Here is a 19,622-nt window from a genome sequence, read left to right as displayed (position 1 = left end):
ACCACAAAATGCAACAAAGGCCATTCCTTCTTAGCTGTTTTTAAGGATCTCAGTGAATAAGAATGGAAATCTTTGTGAGGCACTGTATCTAAAATAGCCAACAGTTCAGCAAAACACCAGTTTCTTTGAGGCATTCTGCTTCAGGGCTTTCATTATTGCTTATTGACTCTGAAATTTTAGAAATCAAAAATATCTTAACTGAGTCCTAGTGTTCTGTGTAATTGGTAGTCGGGTGCATGGAAATTAGATGTAACTGTGGACATCTGATGTGCACATGCAGGAGAGTGGGAAACCAATGGAAGAAGTGACGCTTCAGAGTTTTACTTTTCAGTAGTATCTAGGGAGAAGCGTTAGATCCACACTAATTAATAGCTCAGAGGTTACACACATAACTGGAGCCTGGTAGGTGTGGGCAGGTGTGGGCTTCTGCTGTTGAACTTGGAAGAAGGACCTGAACTGGGGTCCCTGCTGCACAAAGGTGTCTTCATTGTCAAAGTCACAACATATTCGAGGTGCTTCATAGGGCAACTCTTTAAAGTAATGGTGTCAGGCTAAGTGCAGACTTGAAAGAAGTATTTTATTGCATGCAGAATTTTTAAGTTCATTGTTTACATTTTCTGTTTCATCTTGTGACGATACTACAGACCTTTCTCTCTATGTTTGGTCCTGTACTGGAAGTGTCTTTTGGATTAAGACAGGAGGAGATCGTGACCTTTTTGTAATCATTTTTGGTTTTGGAATGCGGAAAATGAAATGAGACCTAACAGCATTCATTCTTTCCCTTTTCAGATTTCTTCATTTGTTCATTTTGAACAAAATTTATCTGAGCTAAATAGTGTTCCTTCTTCTGAAATGCAGATAAGCATAAATGAAACTGTTCAGCTTGAGCAAATGAATTGTTTGATATAATGAGGAAACTTGAATTCTTTATTTTTCCTTTAAATATTGAATTTATTGTCAGTTTTGATGCATAAAGGACTGCATCCTTCTTGGAAAAAGAGGTCTGGCTTTGAACTGCAATTATCTTTGAGAATTGAGATGTTATCTGTAGAAGAGAGAAAAATACACTTTCAGTTGATCTCCAGTTCAAACAGCAGCAGTCAAACACAGCCAGACCCATGGATCTGAGTAGTGAAAGGCCATTTTGTCAAAAGAGAGTGGTATTACTATGGGACTAATCACCTTGTCTGGTGGGCAGAAGCAAGCCCAGGTCTGCAAGTATTTCAGGTAGCTATGTCTGTAGAGGTCAAGTGTAATCAGATGACGTCCCCAGTAGGCAGAGGTGTGGAAGTTAACAGGGCCTTCTTGCTCATTTCTATTTTCTTCAGTTACTTACCATCATGCAGCCATGGTACCAAAGCACGTCAATAAGGAAGACGTGAAAGAGCCTGGACTGCTGATACAGTGGGTGTGACCTAGTGCAGGCCAGGTACACAGGGAATGGTTTCTACCTCTTGGAAGAATGAGGATAGGAGGGTGGGTGGTGGAGAGCAGGGGATGAAGTTTCCTTTTTTTGAGTGAAGTGTGAGAATAAATGTCTGAAAATGGTGGTGGTGTTTAAAGGCCATTTAAGACTGGAGTGTTTTGACCAATGGTAGCTGGAAACCCTTCAGAATTTAAATGCATTCATGTCAGAGGAGGTCTTTTCAGGTGTTCCAGGAGGCACTAGGCAGGCATCACTTCTACCCCTCTGATGGGTAGGAGCATTTGAATAAATAAATAGATTTTCTTTTGTTAATCTTCTGCTAGATGACCTCAAAATATTGTGAAATTTGTATTATCCTCTTGATACATCATTCTCCTTTTCCCCAGTCCTCCTGTACTCTGTTGCCTCTGAAGAAAAGAACAAAAGATAAATTTTCTAACTGCCTAACTTCTTCTACATAGTTTGTGCTCCTAGGGGACAAGCCACAGCCTATCGTCAGCTGCTTAAACACTTCCTTATAGTGTTAAAATAGTTATTGTGCAATAAATTCTAGTTGCTGTGCTCTTCTGTTTCACTGCTGTTAAGCAGTGACATTTGCCATGACAGTAATATATTGGATCTTTCTATCTTCTGATGCTTTTACATTAAAAAAGCTGCTCTATTACTGTGAAATTAATTTCTATTCCTGTACCTATATTTTATCTACTAATTAGTTTATAATTTAATGGAAAAATGTATGAAATAATTGAAATAAAGTAAATGAAATATCCCTAGGAATTCTCTCCAACATTGTCTCTTTAGGTCTTTGTAGAATAGCTACAGAAAGCTGGGGTAAAATTAATTTCAGCCATGTTTCCTGACCATCATTATAAAGAAATAGTACAGATGGTGATGTATTTTCATCCCTAAATTATTTTCTTGCCTGGTCTCTCCAGGAACATAGCTCTGGGCAGCCTTCTGATTAGAGTGTGTTGTTGATCTGTAAGGCCTGCTGGGCATGATTGATTATGCACTATGCATTCCAGTGGAAACATTTGCATATTTTCATAGCCACAACTCTCCAGGAGCCTGACTTCAAGATCAAAAGCAGTATCTGCTTAACTATAATAACCTCTCTGGAAGGACTTCCAATCTGCTTGTAGAGGGAAGAACCTGACAATGAAGTTGTGCTTTTCTGTTTATCCAGAGGTAGTGTTTATTCAGAGACTGTCTTCTGTTACAATTCTCCATCTGTTTTAGACTTGTCCTCAGTTCTCTTGGGGGAGCTTCTTTCCTGTATCTCACAATTTTCACTGAGGGGATTGATGGGGCAGCTTCAGAGGGCATCAGCTATTTGTTGGCTGCTGAGGATTTTCAGTCTAACTGGGTGAAAACAAAAGGCCCAGAAACCAGGCTGTGCTTCAGATTTACTGACTGTAGCTCTGTAAGCTTCTGAGCCCTCTAAGTTTCCCTGCTAGCCCAACAGCTTTTCATGGAGGTGTGATGTTTTCTCCTGTTTTTTCACAGTCCTGTAGGTTGCGTGCTCCTGTTTCTTAAGTTTCATTTTCTGTACATTCATGCTAGTTAGAAACTTTGGTAACAGTTGTTTTTGTATTACAAAAACTACTCCCAGTGTCATTCCCATATTTCAGAGCTTCTGTGAAAATTCTGATAGTTGGCAATACCATGCATTTAAAAGTAGTTTCTCCAAATATATGCACCAGCTAATTATTGAAGGAGGAAATTGTTGCTTTGTTTGCTACACTTGTTTAGTTAAATATGTGTGCCGCTTGATTGAATTTTACTCAATCAGTCGGTAGAGCTTGATTATGTTTAATATTGATGGTAAACTGCTTGTCATGGTCTGCTACAAAATGGTGTAGTGCCTTCTAGGATCGAACTGTTAATGGGAAAAAGAGTCTTATCCAAAGAGCAATCAGAGAATGAGTCTGTTAGCATATTTTGATGTAAAAACCTATGTATTTCTTGATGCTGTTTCCTAGTGCTACATTTCCTTTGCATTCTAGAAGGACTGTAGATATCCTTTGAGCTCTGGCTGCCTTTTATCTGCCTGCAGTATGCAAAAGCCATGTAGCAGAAACTTCTTTGAAAACGGTCGATTAAATTGCAAATAAAAACTCTGCAGGTAGTTACCACAGAGCCAAACCACAGCTCCAAAAGTCACCTTGCTCATCTGGAAGGCTGTCTGCAGGTTAGTGGCCTGAGTGTGTGTAGTGTTTGTTGCCATGATAGCTGAACCAGCTTCTCGTGATGTTGAGACAGATGACAGCATCCCTGACAGCTTGTGAACTGTTGAAAGCTCACCTTTCAAGTGGTGAGTTGCATCAAGTCTCAAGCATGCTGGGAAGCAGATCAGGGTTGTCCCATTTTAAATGTGGCTTACCACTGGAGTGGTTGAGCTTGATATAAATAAGCTTGTATTTCATAGTTGGTGGTATGGACTCAGGCATTACTGTTCAGAAGTCCCCACTGCCAGAGAGCCACAGCAATATGCTGGATAGGATTGTTGAAAGAGATGTAGCATTCCCAGCTGTAGAAAAGTTTGCTCTGAAATTGTGCATAATGTATCTTTATTTTTCAGTGGACCTTTGTCAGTTTTCCCATTTCTCTCCTTTGTGCTGTGCTGTGTGCAGATTTGACACTTAAAAGATACTTCATACTTGTCTATGTTACTGACATCCCCGCAGCCATCATGTTCAAATCAGTTGTAGCTTCTAGAGGAACCGTTGATGTGACCAGTACAATTTATTCTTTCATCACTTGTCTTGGATATGCTGGATGGCCCATCCAGCAGGATTTTGCCAATGTTATTTTCTTGTTAAAGCACAAATTTTGGATTAGTTAACATTTTTCTTGAGGTATTTTTTTCCAGTAATGTTTGAAGCAGAAGGAATATTAATCTCCTGGATAAAGAAACGTGCTTTTGCTGTTCTTTAGTTGTAATGTTTTATATTGGATAGTAATTCTCACACAGTGGGGCATAATGGCAACTATGTGTGATTGTGGGGTTTGAGCCTGGTTTACCGTAATTGATGCTGTGAGAGCAGGATGTGATTTAAGAGTGACAGACCTAACAAGGATACAGATGAAGCTTACTTCTCATGAAAAAGTTACTCTGGTGGGACCTTTTGTAGCACCTTGTCGTCACACAGACCTCTTAATTCATTGTTCCTAGATTTCCATAGTATTAATGTTAGAAGAGGGATTTTTAACACCAGCTGGTGACTTTAGCCATCTGGATTTATGGCCAGTGTTAGTTTCAATTTTTTTTAACTGTGGACTTGCTACCCAGTGAAAAATAAAATGTGTGAAAATTTGATTGTACAGTTAAGTGTCGTAAAGCTAAGTTGTTCTACTGCCTGACGTTGGAGTCTGTATTATTTTAGGTAATTATTGTTTTCAGATGGAGGCTTTGCTTGTGTATGTGCATATATACACATAGAAATAAGTTTTCCATTTCTTTAGGAAATACTGTATTCAAAGCACTGCTTTGAAGATTGGTCTTCATCTGTCAAAGTATAACTACTACTCTTAAAAATCTTCTTCCACTGGTAGCCAGTACAAAAGGCTACATAATTTTATTTGTGTGATGGAAGTTGCCAACAGACCGTGATCTCATTATGAAGCAAATTTCAATGAATTCCTCAAAAGTGGCACAGAGGAAAAATGTGTCCCTAATCTGCAGCGACCATTAGGCACTGGTTTGTGAAGAGCTGCATTCAGTCAGCACTGCTGCTCTCTCTGTTAGCCATTGATGTGAATGCACGGCTTGTTCTCAGCTCTTCAGTTCCCTTAAAAAATGGAGTGTAATTTCAAAACACTCTTCAACAGCAGGCAATATTCAATAAGAGTAATTTCTTTGTGGTTTGTGTTAGCTGTGGCACAAAATATTCCTCTTGAAATGCCATCTGTGCTGAGAAAAAGAAAAAAGTTAATGGGTACATGGTTTGTAACTTGCATATCTGTGAAAAACGTGCAAGAATGGGCTACTGTGTATATGGTTACACAGATTACACACATCATGGCTCTGTTCGTAGCTATAATTTTATTTAAATCCTGTAAAATTAAAATATTCTTGTTTCTTCAGTGGTATTGTATCACTGAGGTCATCACAGACACAAAGCCTCCATTTCTGAGAGAAGTCGTATCACTGACAGTTATTCGTAAAATGTTTTTAGAAGTTTTTGTCTTAACTCGTTTAGCATCATATGCATGAAAACGTTCATTTTACACATTTTTAAAAAAGGGGATAGAAAGTGTTCCTTTTCTCCATTTATACTAATATGCTTGCATTATGTGTACAGGGAGTTAGAAGTATTTTGTTTGTATCCCTAAGTCAACTGCACTACAGTGAAACTCCTATGGCTCTTATTCATGTAGTATATAAGCTGTATAAGTGGTTTGTATAGAAGAAAGGCTATTTTAAGATGTCTTTTATTAATAACTATAAGAAATATTTATATGATTATTTATATGCATCAGACACCTGTTTTGCCTATTACTACTTCAGGTTTTGTGACAATAAGGGTGTTGTCAAAGAAGGGAGCACTTAATCACTTTAAAATACCAGTATCTAGATTAGGATATGTATGTAAATTAGATTTTACAGAAGGGCTATTTTTGTTTGAAACAGAACCCATCTTCTTGTGGTTTCACTAATCTGCATGGTTTAATATAATCTCTAACTCCTCCATCTCAAATCTCTGATCATTTTGAGAACATGGTGGAACAGAAGTGATGCTAGATACTCAAGGCCTGCATGAAGCCTTTACAAGTTTTGATCAGGTGATAGTCTTTCAAAAAAGATACCATCTGATTTTGTTACTGAAGCAGCACTCGGTAACATGGTATTGCACCACACCTGTACTACATGTGGAAAGCCTTGTTCCATACCTTGATAAACAGCTGCTCTTTGGAAGCTTCCAAAAGTTTAACCTGATCACAGTTTTCTTGAGCCAACAATAAAAAACAGTTTTTGTTCTTCAAGTGTGATAGTCAAATTTAATACATAAATAGCTTTGCAATTTTGCGTGTGTCTCTATTTTAAATTCTGCCATAAGAATTCCTGCAGGTGATCTGATACTGTGACCTTGGCCCATCTGTACTTAGTACCCAGTGACCAGAACAGAGGTAGTAGCATCTTTGGGGGAAACTGTGCTTGGAATTTGAGCTTCTGCTACTGGTTGTCCCGGCAGAGAAGGTACATCCCAAAGTACTTTGCTTCTTTGCTCTTCCACCAATAGAATAAAAATTAAATATTTTGCTAAAAATATTTAACATTCCCAAGCAAATATATGTTTACACTCTGTATAAAACCAGTGTTTAGCAACATTTGTTTGTTCTCATTTTGGGATAAAACATTTTTTCTTAGTGGCTGCATATGTGATAGCCTTCTTGGGGAACTGAGGGAAAAGTACAAAATAAAATTGGCAAAGTACAGTAGCAGAGTATTTCCTTAATTACACATTTTACCAAATTCTAGGTATCTGAGTGTTGTCCTTCCTTCTCTCTGGGGGCCTACCAGAAGCCTGCATATGGCTGGACAACTGAGCTGCGCTATCTTATGGAAATAGTTGTCCTCTGCAGCATCAACACCAGCATACTGCACTGAGGCTGCTGCTCTCTTGACACATGTATTTTTTGATAATAATTTGGCAGTATTCCAGATGGTAAATGGAGTCAACAGCCAATTGATGCTTTTAGTAAGTTATTCTTATATTGTAAGCTGTTGTAACTGTTGCTCCTCATTTGATTTGGTTTGTTACCCAAAACTTAATGTCATGGCTGTTTGTTTGAGGAAGAACAGAGGGTGATATTTCGAAGAATAGCAGATGTACTGTCATTATCATCAGCTTTATAATGCATGTGTTTAGGTAATGCTTTCCCCAGGAAAAACCTCTGTTAAATACTTCGTAGTCTTAATTTTGTATGTGAAGGACATTCTTCATCCCAGCTGTGTTCCCAAGCTTATGCTTCCTGCTGTGTATGTTAATTTGGATCATCTCTTTTGTTTTCACTGTGTATTTCCAATTGGTTCCTCCCTTGAAGGCAGTCAGTGATGTAAGGTGGTAAAAAAAGGTGCTTAGTACTTTCCTATACACATGCTACTGCACTGTCACCTGATGGCTTGGTGTGAGGAGATTCCTCGCTTGGCTGCATGAGGAGGGAAAAGATGATGAAGAGGGTGTGCTGGGCCTATTTTGATATTTCTTGCTAATGAAAAGTGTCTGTGAAGAAAAGGTTTGATGACACTTCCTTATAAGCCTGTGCTGATGATTTAGAAAGAATATTTTAGCTGCTCTTTCCTAGCTTAACTCCTCAGAACTGCATGCTGAAGTCATGGACCTTTGTCAGTGTTCTCTTGGACTAAATTATTTGTTCTCTGCTCTTCTCTCTAACAGAAAGGCTGTTAGTATGGGGAATGTTTATGTTATCTTTTGCTTCTCAGTGTTGCTTAATTTATTTTATATAATGGTGGTTGCTTTTATGGGGTTCACTGGGCCCCTGGCTCCAAGATTACAGATGAATAGTTCTCACAGTAAGTACACAGTAGCTGTTAAATAATACGTTAATGGATGTATATGCACACACACACACATAAATATATTTAAAATTGGGGTAAGCATTTGTTTGGTGACATACTTGTGTGCTCATCTCTAGTATCTTGAGAAATGTCTTCCTGATATTTAATCTTTCTAAATTAATGTTTCTACTTCAAGTGCCTATCTAGAGTACTTTTAGATCACAGGAATAATAACAGCAGTAGTGAAGATGGAATCAATGTTGAAAACCCCTTAAAATACGTCACATGAAAAGGCTTGTGGTTAAACTTACTGTATTTTGTGGTATATATTTTATGATGATGTTGGCAGAAATTCAGGGTATTACAAAGGAAGATACATTACTGTCTTGCTAATCTCTGAAGGAATTATTTGCTGGTGGAATGCACAATTTTGTCATTTTATTATGTTTTGATCTGAGTAAGAAGCTTGAAGAGAAAATCTGCATTGGATGGATAATATGGGTCTTACCAAACTAGATACATATTGCACATATAATAAATCATTAGCATTAAAGCAGTTAAAAACCAAGCTTTCACGTCTTGATTTAAGACATAATAAACATGTCTTGTATTGGTCCTGCAGATAGAAGCTTTGAATTACATTATGCAACAAATGTTCTTAGTTATCTTTGGTTGGTTTTTTTTTCCCCTTGGGATGGTTTTTTTGGCAACCTGTTGTGCAGACATCCAAACTGCTCACAGTGTTAATTGAGTTTGCCTGTCATTATTATGGCAGAGGAGTATGAGAGACAGCATTTCTGCAGTGAGGAGTTGGATTTGAGAGCCAGGGAAAAATAGAGATGCTGTGAAAGAAACCATGAGGGCTCAGTAGATGTCCCACCCACCAGTGCTACCCATCAGGCTGTGGCTTCCTTCTCTGGGACAAGGATTGAGGTCTCTGCAACTGCTGCCCCTCAGTCATGGTTGCAGTTAAGCCTTCAGAGCAGTAGATGTTGGCCTCATTTCACTGAAATCCCCCCCCCGCCCAGATGGAGGGGGCTGCTTGGGTACAGCTGAGGAGACTCTGGCTCGTAGGTAGTTTCTAGTATATGTGCCTGGTAAAATACAACCCTTATAACAGGGCTGCAATTCATCACAGTACTTCTGTGTCACTAGTACCTTTTAAAGTACTGTTGACTGTTGTTATTTGCCTCTCAGTGGTCTTAGAAGGGTGGCTTGCTTGCTTGCTGCAAATGTATCAGAAACAGGAAATACGGAAGATAAAATCTTCAGTCGGACTTCAAAACTAAAAACAAGCTGTCCTTCTGTTCATTCCTACATTGGGAGCAAATACTTAGCCATCCTGTGTGTTTCTGCCTTTCTTACCTGCTTTTTAAAATTAAAGCTTGTCTGAGCTAAATATATGCCTTGATGTCATAGGAACTTAGAAAGTATCTGGCCTAGAATGCTTTTTAAAATCTCCTGCTTTGTAAAATCTGTCTCACTGTGCTCTACAGCCTCCCACCTTTTGCTGTGTATTTTCCTTCTCCCACGTGTTTTCCCCAGGTTCCTTCTGTGGGTATGCCTCTTCTCTAGCAATCCCTTAAGACCACCAGTGACTTAAGGTGCTCTGCAAATCTCACCTTCTTTGAGATACTTGACATTTTTCATAGTTGCTCTTCTAAAGCATTCCCTTCAGTTCCAGTGAGGAAAAAATTTTTCTTCTACTGCAAAAGATACACCTCAAATCATCTTATGCTTCTGCAATGTATTCTATAAACAGTGTATGGGATGAATTGTATTATGCTTAATTAAGGAATTACATAGTTCCCATATTATGCACTAAGTGTATTTGTGTGCCTGGAAAATATCTGAGCATCCTTTCCCTGCCCCACTATATTGTGAAGGAAGGCTTCTGAGAGCTGTGCAAGCTCATGGAGGGAAGGAAGTAGCTGGGAAAAAGCCAATCTGGCTAATTACATACATGAACCCAGTCATCTTTTTTTTACTACTATTTTCATGAAATTATCAACATTTGGTATATAAGCTGATTATACCCAATTTTTACTTGGGAGAGAACAGTGAACAACTGACGAAAGTTCAAAATCTGCTTTGGTTGGTAGGAAGTATCTTCATGTCTGTGAGCTAGCCAAAACCAACAGACTTTAATAAGCAAGGGCAGATGTGTATACATGCTAGGATATGTTTTTACACAACACTAAATCACCAACAGGATAATTAAAATTTGCTGAGTAACTCCTGTGGTGAGGCCATAACCACAATGCACATTATTTTCTTTATGTAAGCAGTGAGGAACAAATTGTTTCCCATTTCTGTAAACAGTACAACCTAAAGAAAACACTAGACTTTGAAGAAGCTTATCTTTCTAACTACAAACAAACAGAACAAAAAAAATGCAAAAAACAACAAACTAAAAAATGGCAAACGCAAAATCCCAAACCAAGCCCCATAAGCCAAGTGAAAGATAGACAGCCAGAAGCCTGGAGAACAACCATTATGAACACATAGTTAATTTCCTCTGTTCCTAAACCAGTTTTGTGAGTATATATTGCTAAGTCTAATGAGTTGGGTTTGTTAACACTATACTTGAGAGAAAACACACAGAGTTATCTCTAGACAATGACAGGAGCCCGCCAGTCTGTCAGTTCTTCACAAATGTGAGTGGGTATCTGTTATGGAAATAATGTTTTACCCACTTAAGGGTACCTTGCTTCCTCCCAGCACACAAAATTTAGCCTTTTTTAGGCTATCTGGAAGGGTTGTTCATTGTAACCCAGTAGGGCAGCTCCCTCTGGAAGGCAGGGACTGGAGATGGGAGTGAGCAGTGCCAGGGTGTACACACAGTGGGCTGCTCTTGCTCTGCTGAAGCAAAGGGACTCTGCTGCCATGCAGCTTCCCTAGTTGATTTCAGTCAAAGCAAGGTCTGACCATCATCTGCAGTACCCAAACTGCAGAGAAAGGTTACGGAATTGATCAAAGACGTTACAGAAATCTAGGTGGTAATTAGGAAAGACTTTCCTTGGAACATACCCGTGTATATGTACATAGAGTAAACTCTTAGTGTTAATCTTGATGGTGAAATGGACATGCTGTCATTACTGCGGAGCCTTGCCTTGTTGATAGAGAGAATTGTTGTTATTTTAATGGAAAATATTTGAACAGATTTTAACAACCTTAAAATCAGACCATGTTCTGCTCAAAAAATATGCCCAAACTCTATCGCTTAGGATATGCATAACTGCATATTTTATTTCTGGTGTATTGCCACATTTCCTGTATCATCATCTATGCCAAATAAATGCTCACTTACTACACTGGTAGCTTAAATACTGTTGCCTCAGAGATGTATTTAGAAGATATGATAGATATTGGCATAATGTGATTTATAGCATTGGAATAGAATAACCATAGGTTAATAATCCTCCATGGGACATATAGATCTTGCAAGATCAGTAGTATTTACCCCTTTTGGTAATTGTTTGTCTAATCTGTTCTTCAAAGTCTGTACCTGTTGGCAGGTCATCATTTAGAAGGGCAGTCAGTTCCAGGATTTAAATATTTTTTCTGCTGTAATATTTTCCAAGTACAGCTAAAACCTCCGTCATTGTTTTTGCATGCGCTGCTTCTTCCCCATACCCCAGTGGGCATGGAGAACAAGATAACCCCTTCTTTATATTTATTTATTTATTTTCTCTGCCATCATTTTACATAGTGAAAGAGACACCTTTTATCCAATTGCTATTTAATATAGGTAGCATGAATAAGGTTGAAAATGAGCATCCCATGGGTGATCATCCCCTTTCATGGTGTTATAGATGTTCAGGCTCTGGCTTTCTGCCAAGGGCAAGGGATTGAAGCACCCTCCAGGAAGCTGGGGGGTTGGGTTTGGGATGGGGTGGGATGGGAATGGTACTGACGCCAGTCAGCAGAAACACATGGTTGCAGAAACCCTCGAGCATGTTGCAAACAGGAACCAAAGAGGCCTGTGGTTTCTGTGTTGCTCATGAGGACTTTTGTCGGTCATGCCTTTTAAGCAGCTATCTTTTCTGTGGTCTTATTATTATTTTCTCCCCCCTGCCTTTTTTCTTCAGTTTTAACACAGAAGGTAAAATAGTGGCGGAGAGGATTAGAGGAGCTCCACAGCTGGTTCAGTACTTGTGTGAGGTTAGTGAGTAGAATAACCAGGTGAGATTGATGGCATTTTATTGTGCTGATAGAAGTAACCTGTTCTGAAAACTGAATCCAGAACTTGTTTTTCCACACTGATGCATTGCATGGGCACAACTTGGTCCCGACCCAATCTGCTGTAGTTCATGTATGGTTGGAAGCCAAGAAAAGTACTTTTATCCACCAAAGAATAGCACTAAAACTAGTTTAGAGAAGGCATATCTGTTCACTTGCAAAGCAATAGTCTTATCGCCACTGCTAGCTCTGCGATTTAAACTGAGTAGTCTCTTTTTCATAATGCTTAATTATGCTTCAGCTGCTCTTTCTGCCCCCACCTCCTTCCTTCTGTGTTCCCCAAAATGTATGTAGGCTACCGATGGCAGAGTGCTGCTGGAGCGAGGGAGGCTTGCTTTGAGGATTCAGTGCTTTGAACACAGTTTGTTTACAGCAGGTATAAAGCAGAAGCATTGTTTTACACTCCGAAGGAACAGGGAAGTTGGCAACCATCCGTCTGTGCAGCTTTAAAACTTGATTACTCTTTGTTTGAATAGTGATACCCTAGATAGGTTTTGACAAACTCCAGATTGCAAAACAGTGTTGATGAAGCATACGTTTATGTAAGCATGTATATGTGTATAGTATAGATAAGTATACATGCATTTTTGTAAAGCCTTGTGAACATGAATTCAAAAAGTCTCTGGTTTAGATGCGTCTCAAGGGTCACTTCTATTTTCTCTTCCCCCCACCCAAAAATACTTTGATTGTCTTCTGCAGGAATTGGGTTGAAGTTAGATGTGGAAATGGTTGAACAGATGACCCGCTGTTAAAAGTGAAGGACCATTACCCAGGTATTTTCAAGTACATCATCCAGTGGAAACTCATGTCATCCAGGAATTAATCGCTCTGAGAGCGGCTGCTTCACTAACTACATTTGGTGTGAATCTCTTCCCATTTATTTTCCCTTGTCCGTGTCTGCATGCAGTTATGTACTTACATACTGCGGCACCGCTAATTAATGTGCTATGTAATTTAGGAGAGGTGATTTTTTTGCTTTTTAACTGAACTTCAGACATGCACAGAGAGATGATTGTTTTAGGGAAAAAGTGCTTCAGTGTGTATAGGACAGCAACTCTGCTGACAGTAAAAATAATAGCTCTTTGTACAGCATTTTTATGATTCAGTGCTGTACAGACACTAACATCCTCTGAACTGAGAACACTAAGCAAAACCACTTTAAAGATGTTCAAGAGGCATCAGAAGATGTACAGCAGGAGGAAGTGGCAGCCCAGTGAAGCAGGGGCTGCACTAGGATTAGAAGTGGGGACTTCCTGATGGCCAGCCCTACTCTCCTTCTAATTCCCAACAGGCAGCTTCTCCTTCTGACTTTTATGCCCCATTTACACTTCCCATCTAAGGTCCATTGTTCAAAATTCTGCCTCAAAGTTGACTTGAAAAATAGGGAAAAACCTGTGATCCAAACACAAAGCAGAATACCTTCTGCTCCATATGACATCTTACACTATTATAAAAAAAACCTGTGCCTTTCCTGCCTTGTATGCCTAATGACCTTGAAAAAGTCCTTGGTTTCTCCTAGATGTTAAATTACTTTTTCTTTTCTTGTATTTAGATTCAAATGATGGTCAAAAGCATGTATTCTGAAAATGTCATTTATTTATTTAAAACCTTTTATATTTGGGTGTTTAACACGAGTTATGTAAAGTGTGGTTTTGAAGCATCTGAGCATCCAGACTTGCGGTTTCCCAGGCATTTTGTGGTGAGACTTGTGCATGAGTTTATCAAACTGTGAATCATCCACTTTCTGAAAATGATGGGCTAATTGTTCTAGATTGACACAAGGGAGTTGCTAGCCTTGGTGGTAGATTCTGACTCTCTGTCCTGCTGCACCATAGCAATTTTAGGTTATTGCCAGTCTCTCTGATCAGTCCAGACAAGGTGTTAAACAGCAAATTTTAACAGTGGTCTGGCAATGAAGAACTGAGATTTTTATATTTTTATTTGGTTTAAAGCCCATTTTGCAGTCATATTGGTCTTCAAACAGAAGAGTGTGATTCATAGTACTTGAGATTTAAAAGAAGTATAAAAGCATCATTCATTCTTTTCTTGTAGCTTACTTTATGAAGAGCTTAGCATCTATGATACCAACCCTTGCACCTCACCCAAATATAAAAGTAAAGAGCAGAGTGTACTTTTTTTGGGGAAGAAAATACATGTTCATGCGTTTGATATTCTCCACAGCTCAAGCCACGGGAATGAGCTGGATGATTCCTCTGCTGCTATAAGGTGGGAGGGTTCAAAGCATGGTACTGTTTTCAGCAGTTATGTGCTTATCAACCTAAGCCACGTGGAGAATTACTAGAAGTGGGAGACTTAAAATGGGGTGTAGAGCATGTGTGCATGTTTTATAAGTGTATATAAATATATACTTTATATATAAATAAACAGTGCTGCAGAAGAATACAAGTCAGTCACAGTCACAGTGGTAGAAGTGGCTCTGTTACAGCATCAGTGGTTCTTACACCATATGTTGCTGATCTCTTGCAGTGCTTTGCTTTTGTTCAGCTAGGCCCTCCAAACTAAGCATCCCATCATAAGGATTGACTAGCATGAAAATGCTTAAAAGACTCTAATCTCGTTAGATAAACTCATCATTTTTAGTCCACATAATGGAAGCTTCTGAGCCAAGGAAAACAAAATTGTGTTTGAAACATGACTGACTGCTGTTATACGAAAGAAGCAGGGATAAATCAGCCAAAGAAAACATTGTGTTTAATGACTGATGTGATGGTCTGAAGTGGTGTATTAGTCCTGCAGTTGTTTATCTAGCAGCAGATATTATATTAAGTTTGGAGTAATGATGATCCCCCAAACAGAGTATTTCCTCATCTTATTGAAACAGGAAAAACTGCATTTTACCAATATGGACCTTCTCTTACAGCAGATGTTAGGGACATGCAGAGCTTAAAAGAGCAGAGAAAGCTTTCTCCTGGTTATGCTGGTTCTATTTATCTTTAGCTGGAGACTAAGCATATTTAGAACCAACAGTAACTTGACTGTGTTTTATATTGAATAGAGCTATGCTTTGGTGAACTGGTGATTTTCCCTGTTTAAACACAAGAACTGAGCTGATTTTCTCTCTGTTCTTTATTAGTAATATTTAATAATGCTTCACTAGCACATCGAAGAGAAACTGTAAAGGCAGAAAAATGAAATGTCTGGTGAGAAGGTGCAATTTTGTCTTTTCTGATGGTTTCTGAAACCCTGCACTAGCCAGGGAGTCCTTCTGCTCTGCCCATTGGCATTTTTAGCACCTCTGCTGGAGCCTTCATGTCTCTTCAAGCTTTGTTTTACAGATTGCATGTTTTGTTCCCTGGGGATCTGTTCCCTCCCATTTTCATATCTGGATGTGTTTCATAGTCCACTGGGACCTGCATTGGGATGAAAATCATGTTCTCAGCCATGATTTTGCTTCCACCTCTCACCTGGCACATAGTCCTTTCTTTGCTGGTTATCCTTCTTTGTTGTTTACTTCTGTTCTGTTTACTTCTAACCATCATAGCTCTTGAAGTCTTTCTTCAGTTACTATTAACTTTCTTGAAGTTATTTCATCCCAAAGTCCTTTTCTTGCATATTCTGTATATATTTTCCTTGTACCCAGCTGTGTATTTTCTGGGGCTTGCACAAGCGGATCTTTCCAGAGATCTTTAGATATTCCTTAAAGTGTCACTTCTGCCTGATGTTACACCACAGCTTTCTGTCTTCTGGTTTTTAGGCATGGACTCTATTTTGCAGCTGGTGTTGGTGCACCTGCCCATCTTGCATCCTACGGATTAGATCCCTGCCTGCGAGAAACTGGCAGCAGTCCTTGGCTCTGAGCTTGTGTTATGCAGATCAAAGAAATGTAAATTAACACATCCCATTATTAAAAAAGCCACATAAGCAAGTTTTGCATGCAATTATGGTACTTCTGGAAGGTTTTTTTAAACCATCCTTTAAAACGTTGTAAATAAGTTGCATTTGCCTGTACACAGTCCCCAGAAAAGATGTTTTATATTCCAAAGATTTTCAGAATAACTGTTACAGAATTAGATTATTTTAAAAAGATTAATAATAAGTAATGAAAATGCACGTATCATTTTGACTGTCCAAGTGGGTGTCATTCTGTACATCCTTTGAAAGCCACAGAAATAAGAAGTTTTCTATGTCAGTAGAACTTTTCCATATTGTAACTCTTCTTTTTTGCTTGGAGAGGCTTGTCAAGCACTAAGGGCTAAAATTTTTTGCCATTAGTCACCAAATTGCATTAAATATTTATTTTGTGTAGATGGAAACAAAATGAGGAAGAGCTTAGGTTGAATAGTTTTTTTCTGAATTACAAATGTAAAATTTCTTTTTTTAAGCAGAGGCATTACTGACACATTTCGTTACCATCTTCTGGGGCAAAGTAATAGCGTTGAGAGATCAAACAATCTGTTGTTTCATCTAAACTTTCTAAAGTTTCTAGTTAGACTTTGTCCAGGTTAACTCCAAGCGTCCAATTGGGGGTTGGGGGCAGGGGGAGAGTGTGGAGAAGGGAGACATACAAGCTGTTTGACATTATGAGTAATTATTGAAGGATAAGTATGTTTTTTCAAACTGTGGTAGAATGAAGCTACAGAATTTGGATCTGGGGGCTTAATTGCCAGAGACTTTGATGCTAACATGGGAGATTTCCAAACAATTCTTCATAGTACAGAGTCTGTTTACAAAGATTCAAAGTCTGCATTTGGATCAGAAGGGATGTTTTGGTTTTTTTTCCTCTGCTGAAATCTTATTTTCTGAAATCTTGGGCATATCAATGTGCAGCTGTTTACATAGGAAGGCTAGTCAGGATTCCTTGAAATAGGAAATTAAAGGAAGAGCCTAAGCGTTTGTGCAGGCACTATTTTATGGCATCCCGTGTTTGTACATGTCCCAAAGTCCTACAGAAATTGCACCTCTGTTGGGGTCGGGCCTTGCCTTGCTGTGCCCTCTTGTGAAATGAGCGTCTGATGTTTTACTGCCACATACCAGGAAAGCTTTGAACTGCTCCACCTGATGGATAACCCCAGTGGGAGAACGCAGAACCATGGCGTGCTTGCAGTCCTTTGCTTGGACTTGGTGTTATGTAGTAGCATTTACCTTTGCAATGCTATAGCTAAAGTACTGGTTTGTTAATGCATTTATTATTTTCTGGGTGTATGTATTTTAGTTTTCTTAATCTCATACCTGAAAATGTAATTGGGACTTGTATTAGTTTGGAATAACAAGGTATCCTGCTTGTTAATGGGAAAATTAGTTCATAGTTTATTGAGCAAAGAACCTCTTCAGTTTTGTTTTTCTTTTGGTACCTGAAAAAGGTCCTAGTCCAGGAATGACACCACTGTGTTCGACACTAAGAATGCTATGCAGTGTTATAGTACTGAAGTTCTCTAAGCTAAAAAGTCCTCTAACCTTAGAGCTAGACCTTTTTCCTCCTCTGCTTTCACACCAGGCAGGTTGTATCAGGCTGTAATGGTCCTTTGCCCCTTCGCAACTCCTCTCCATGTGACCTCTAACCAATTCCTTTTGTTTTTACAAGTGCTTCTCAAGCATATCTATCACTTTGAAAATACCCCAGTTGTGTTCCCCAAGGAGCAGCCATGATTCCTGCATGGCTGGGAGAGCTCTTGTGTTGTGGTGCGTCTTTTATCTTGGCTTAGGCCATGTGGTAATGACTTCTAGATGCATCCTGCTGCCCTGCATCCCTCATCACTGTCAAGTGTGCTGCTTTTGCAGCTTGTCTGTGTTTGATTTCTTCTCATTTTCTATTTTTCCTGTGCATTTAAAAAGCTATACTGTTTTCCTTCAGAGTCCTGTTTCAATTCTCCTCTCTATTGCTGTCTGCAAAGCTCTTCAGACTTCGCTGAGAATACACTGTGTGCCTGGTTTTTTTCTCCAAACTATGGATATTACAGAGCATAGTTCAACAGACAGCATGAAGCACAGAAAATCCAGGAGTTTGGAAATACAACTTGTAAACCTCCTGCAGCCACATTCTGTCATTCTCACAGGAAGCAGAGAGTTGGTTTTGATCTGGACTAAAAGACAGGTGATACTGCATGTTAAAACTACATTAAAACTACATATTAAAACTGCTTTGGGTATGTTGACTTCAGTTGTTTGTTATAAAAGCTTTTATAAAGGGCGGGAAAAGTAAGATTTCAAAATTGCAGAAAACATTCTTTTTGTGTGTTTTCTGAGGAATACGTGATGATAGGGTTTAAAGATTTCCCTAGATTGTATTTCTTCCCCATTATATTCTCATATGGGAGTTCATATAGTATGTCCTTACTCAGTGAGAAGAAAGAAACCTGATCTTTGCGTGGGCTGTTTACCAGACCCCAGTGGATGCTGTGAGACTGAGAGGTGTTTCCAATTTAGTTTCATTGAGTGGTATGCTGACTGCATCGGATAGCCGAGCTGGGATTTCTACTGCAATCAGTAATTTTATAAACTTCTCCAGTAAATAATAACTTTAATTATTGAAAAATATGAAATAGACCTAAATGAACTTGTTAATATTAATGCTTACTGTACTTTCTGAAGTTACTGAGCTTGTTATGGACCTGGGCTGACATATTCATAAGAGTAAACAAATGCAGCTGGCCTTTCTGTTCATGGACAAATAGGAAAACACCTTGGATTTCTGCAGGTTAGTATCAAAATTGTTCCTGGAGCATTTCTTTCCCAAGCATTATTTCTGTCTGCGGGCTTTTTATTAACTGTTTAGTTTATCTGTTACTCGTTACTAATAGGTTCTGATTATTCATCTGTGTTGCACACTTTTATATCCATTCCTTAAGTATCTGATGACTAATTGAAACAGGGTTAGAGAAATGAGAGATTCCAACAGCATGGCTGTATGAACATTTTTTTTTACAAATATATCTCTTTGAGACCTGGTTTTGAGAGTGTTTTTGTGATCCTAAGGTCATCAGATTGCATGCTCTATAAGAAAGCAAGTAGAAGTGGTACTTTGTAAAGTACTTGTAGATCTTACTCAAAGGCATGTCTCTAATGTTTTTTAAGTATTTTTTTCAGCTGGACTGATAAATACACAATTTCATTCTTCTCTAAATAGAAAGATGTATCTTTCTTGTCTGTGCTGGAGCTGTGACAGATGTAAGGGGACAAACCCCGTGATTTTAATGCAGCTCCTCCAGTTTCTGTTCCTTCTCCCTACATATATCTCTATAATGATCTTTCTGTGGAAAAAAGCTGTGCAAAAAAGTAGGAGAAATCCTGCGTGGGGAGGAGGAGACGGAGCAGTGTGAGTGCATCCTCGGTTTGCAAGCATGATGTCATTCTAATTTGCACTACTAGGGGATGAGCTCATTGGGGAGGGGCCTTGCAGATTTACAGCTGTGCCAATTAATCTCTGGTTTCATTAACATTCTCCAGGCTCCCTCCTTGAACTAAACAACAGGC

General features: G+C 38.9%; 1 protein-coding gene across 6 annotated transcripts in view; it reads left to right on the top strand.

Annotated features, from left to right (window-relative positions):
- The window catches only part of ZNF704 (zinc finger protein 704), a 104,999-nt gene that overhangs the window by 22,588 nt on the left and 62,789 nt on the right, over positions 1 to 19,622 (top strand). The gene's annotated exons all lie outside the window — the stretch shown is intronic.

This window comes from Corvus hawaiiensis, chromosome 26 (genome assembly GCF_020740725.1).
Source record: "Corvus hawaiiensis isolate bCorHaw1 chromosome 26, bCorHaw1.pri.cur, whole genome shotgun sequence".
NCBI classification, from domain to species: Eukaryota; Metazoa; Chordata; class Aves; order Passeriformes; family Corvidae; genus Corvus; species Corvus hawaiiensis.
The sequence above is the reverse complement of the archived record's forward strand: the minus strand, read 5'-3'. Positions and strand labels throughout refer to the sequence as shown.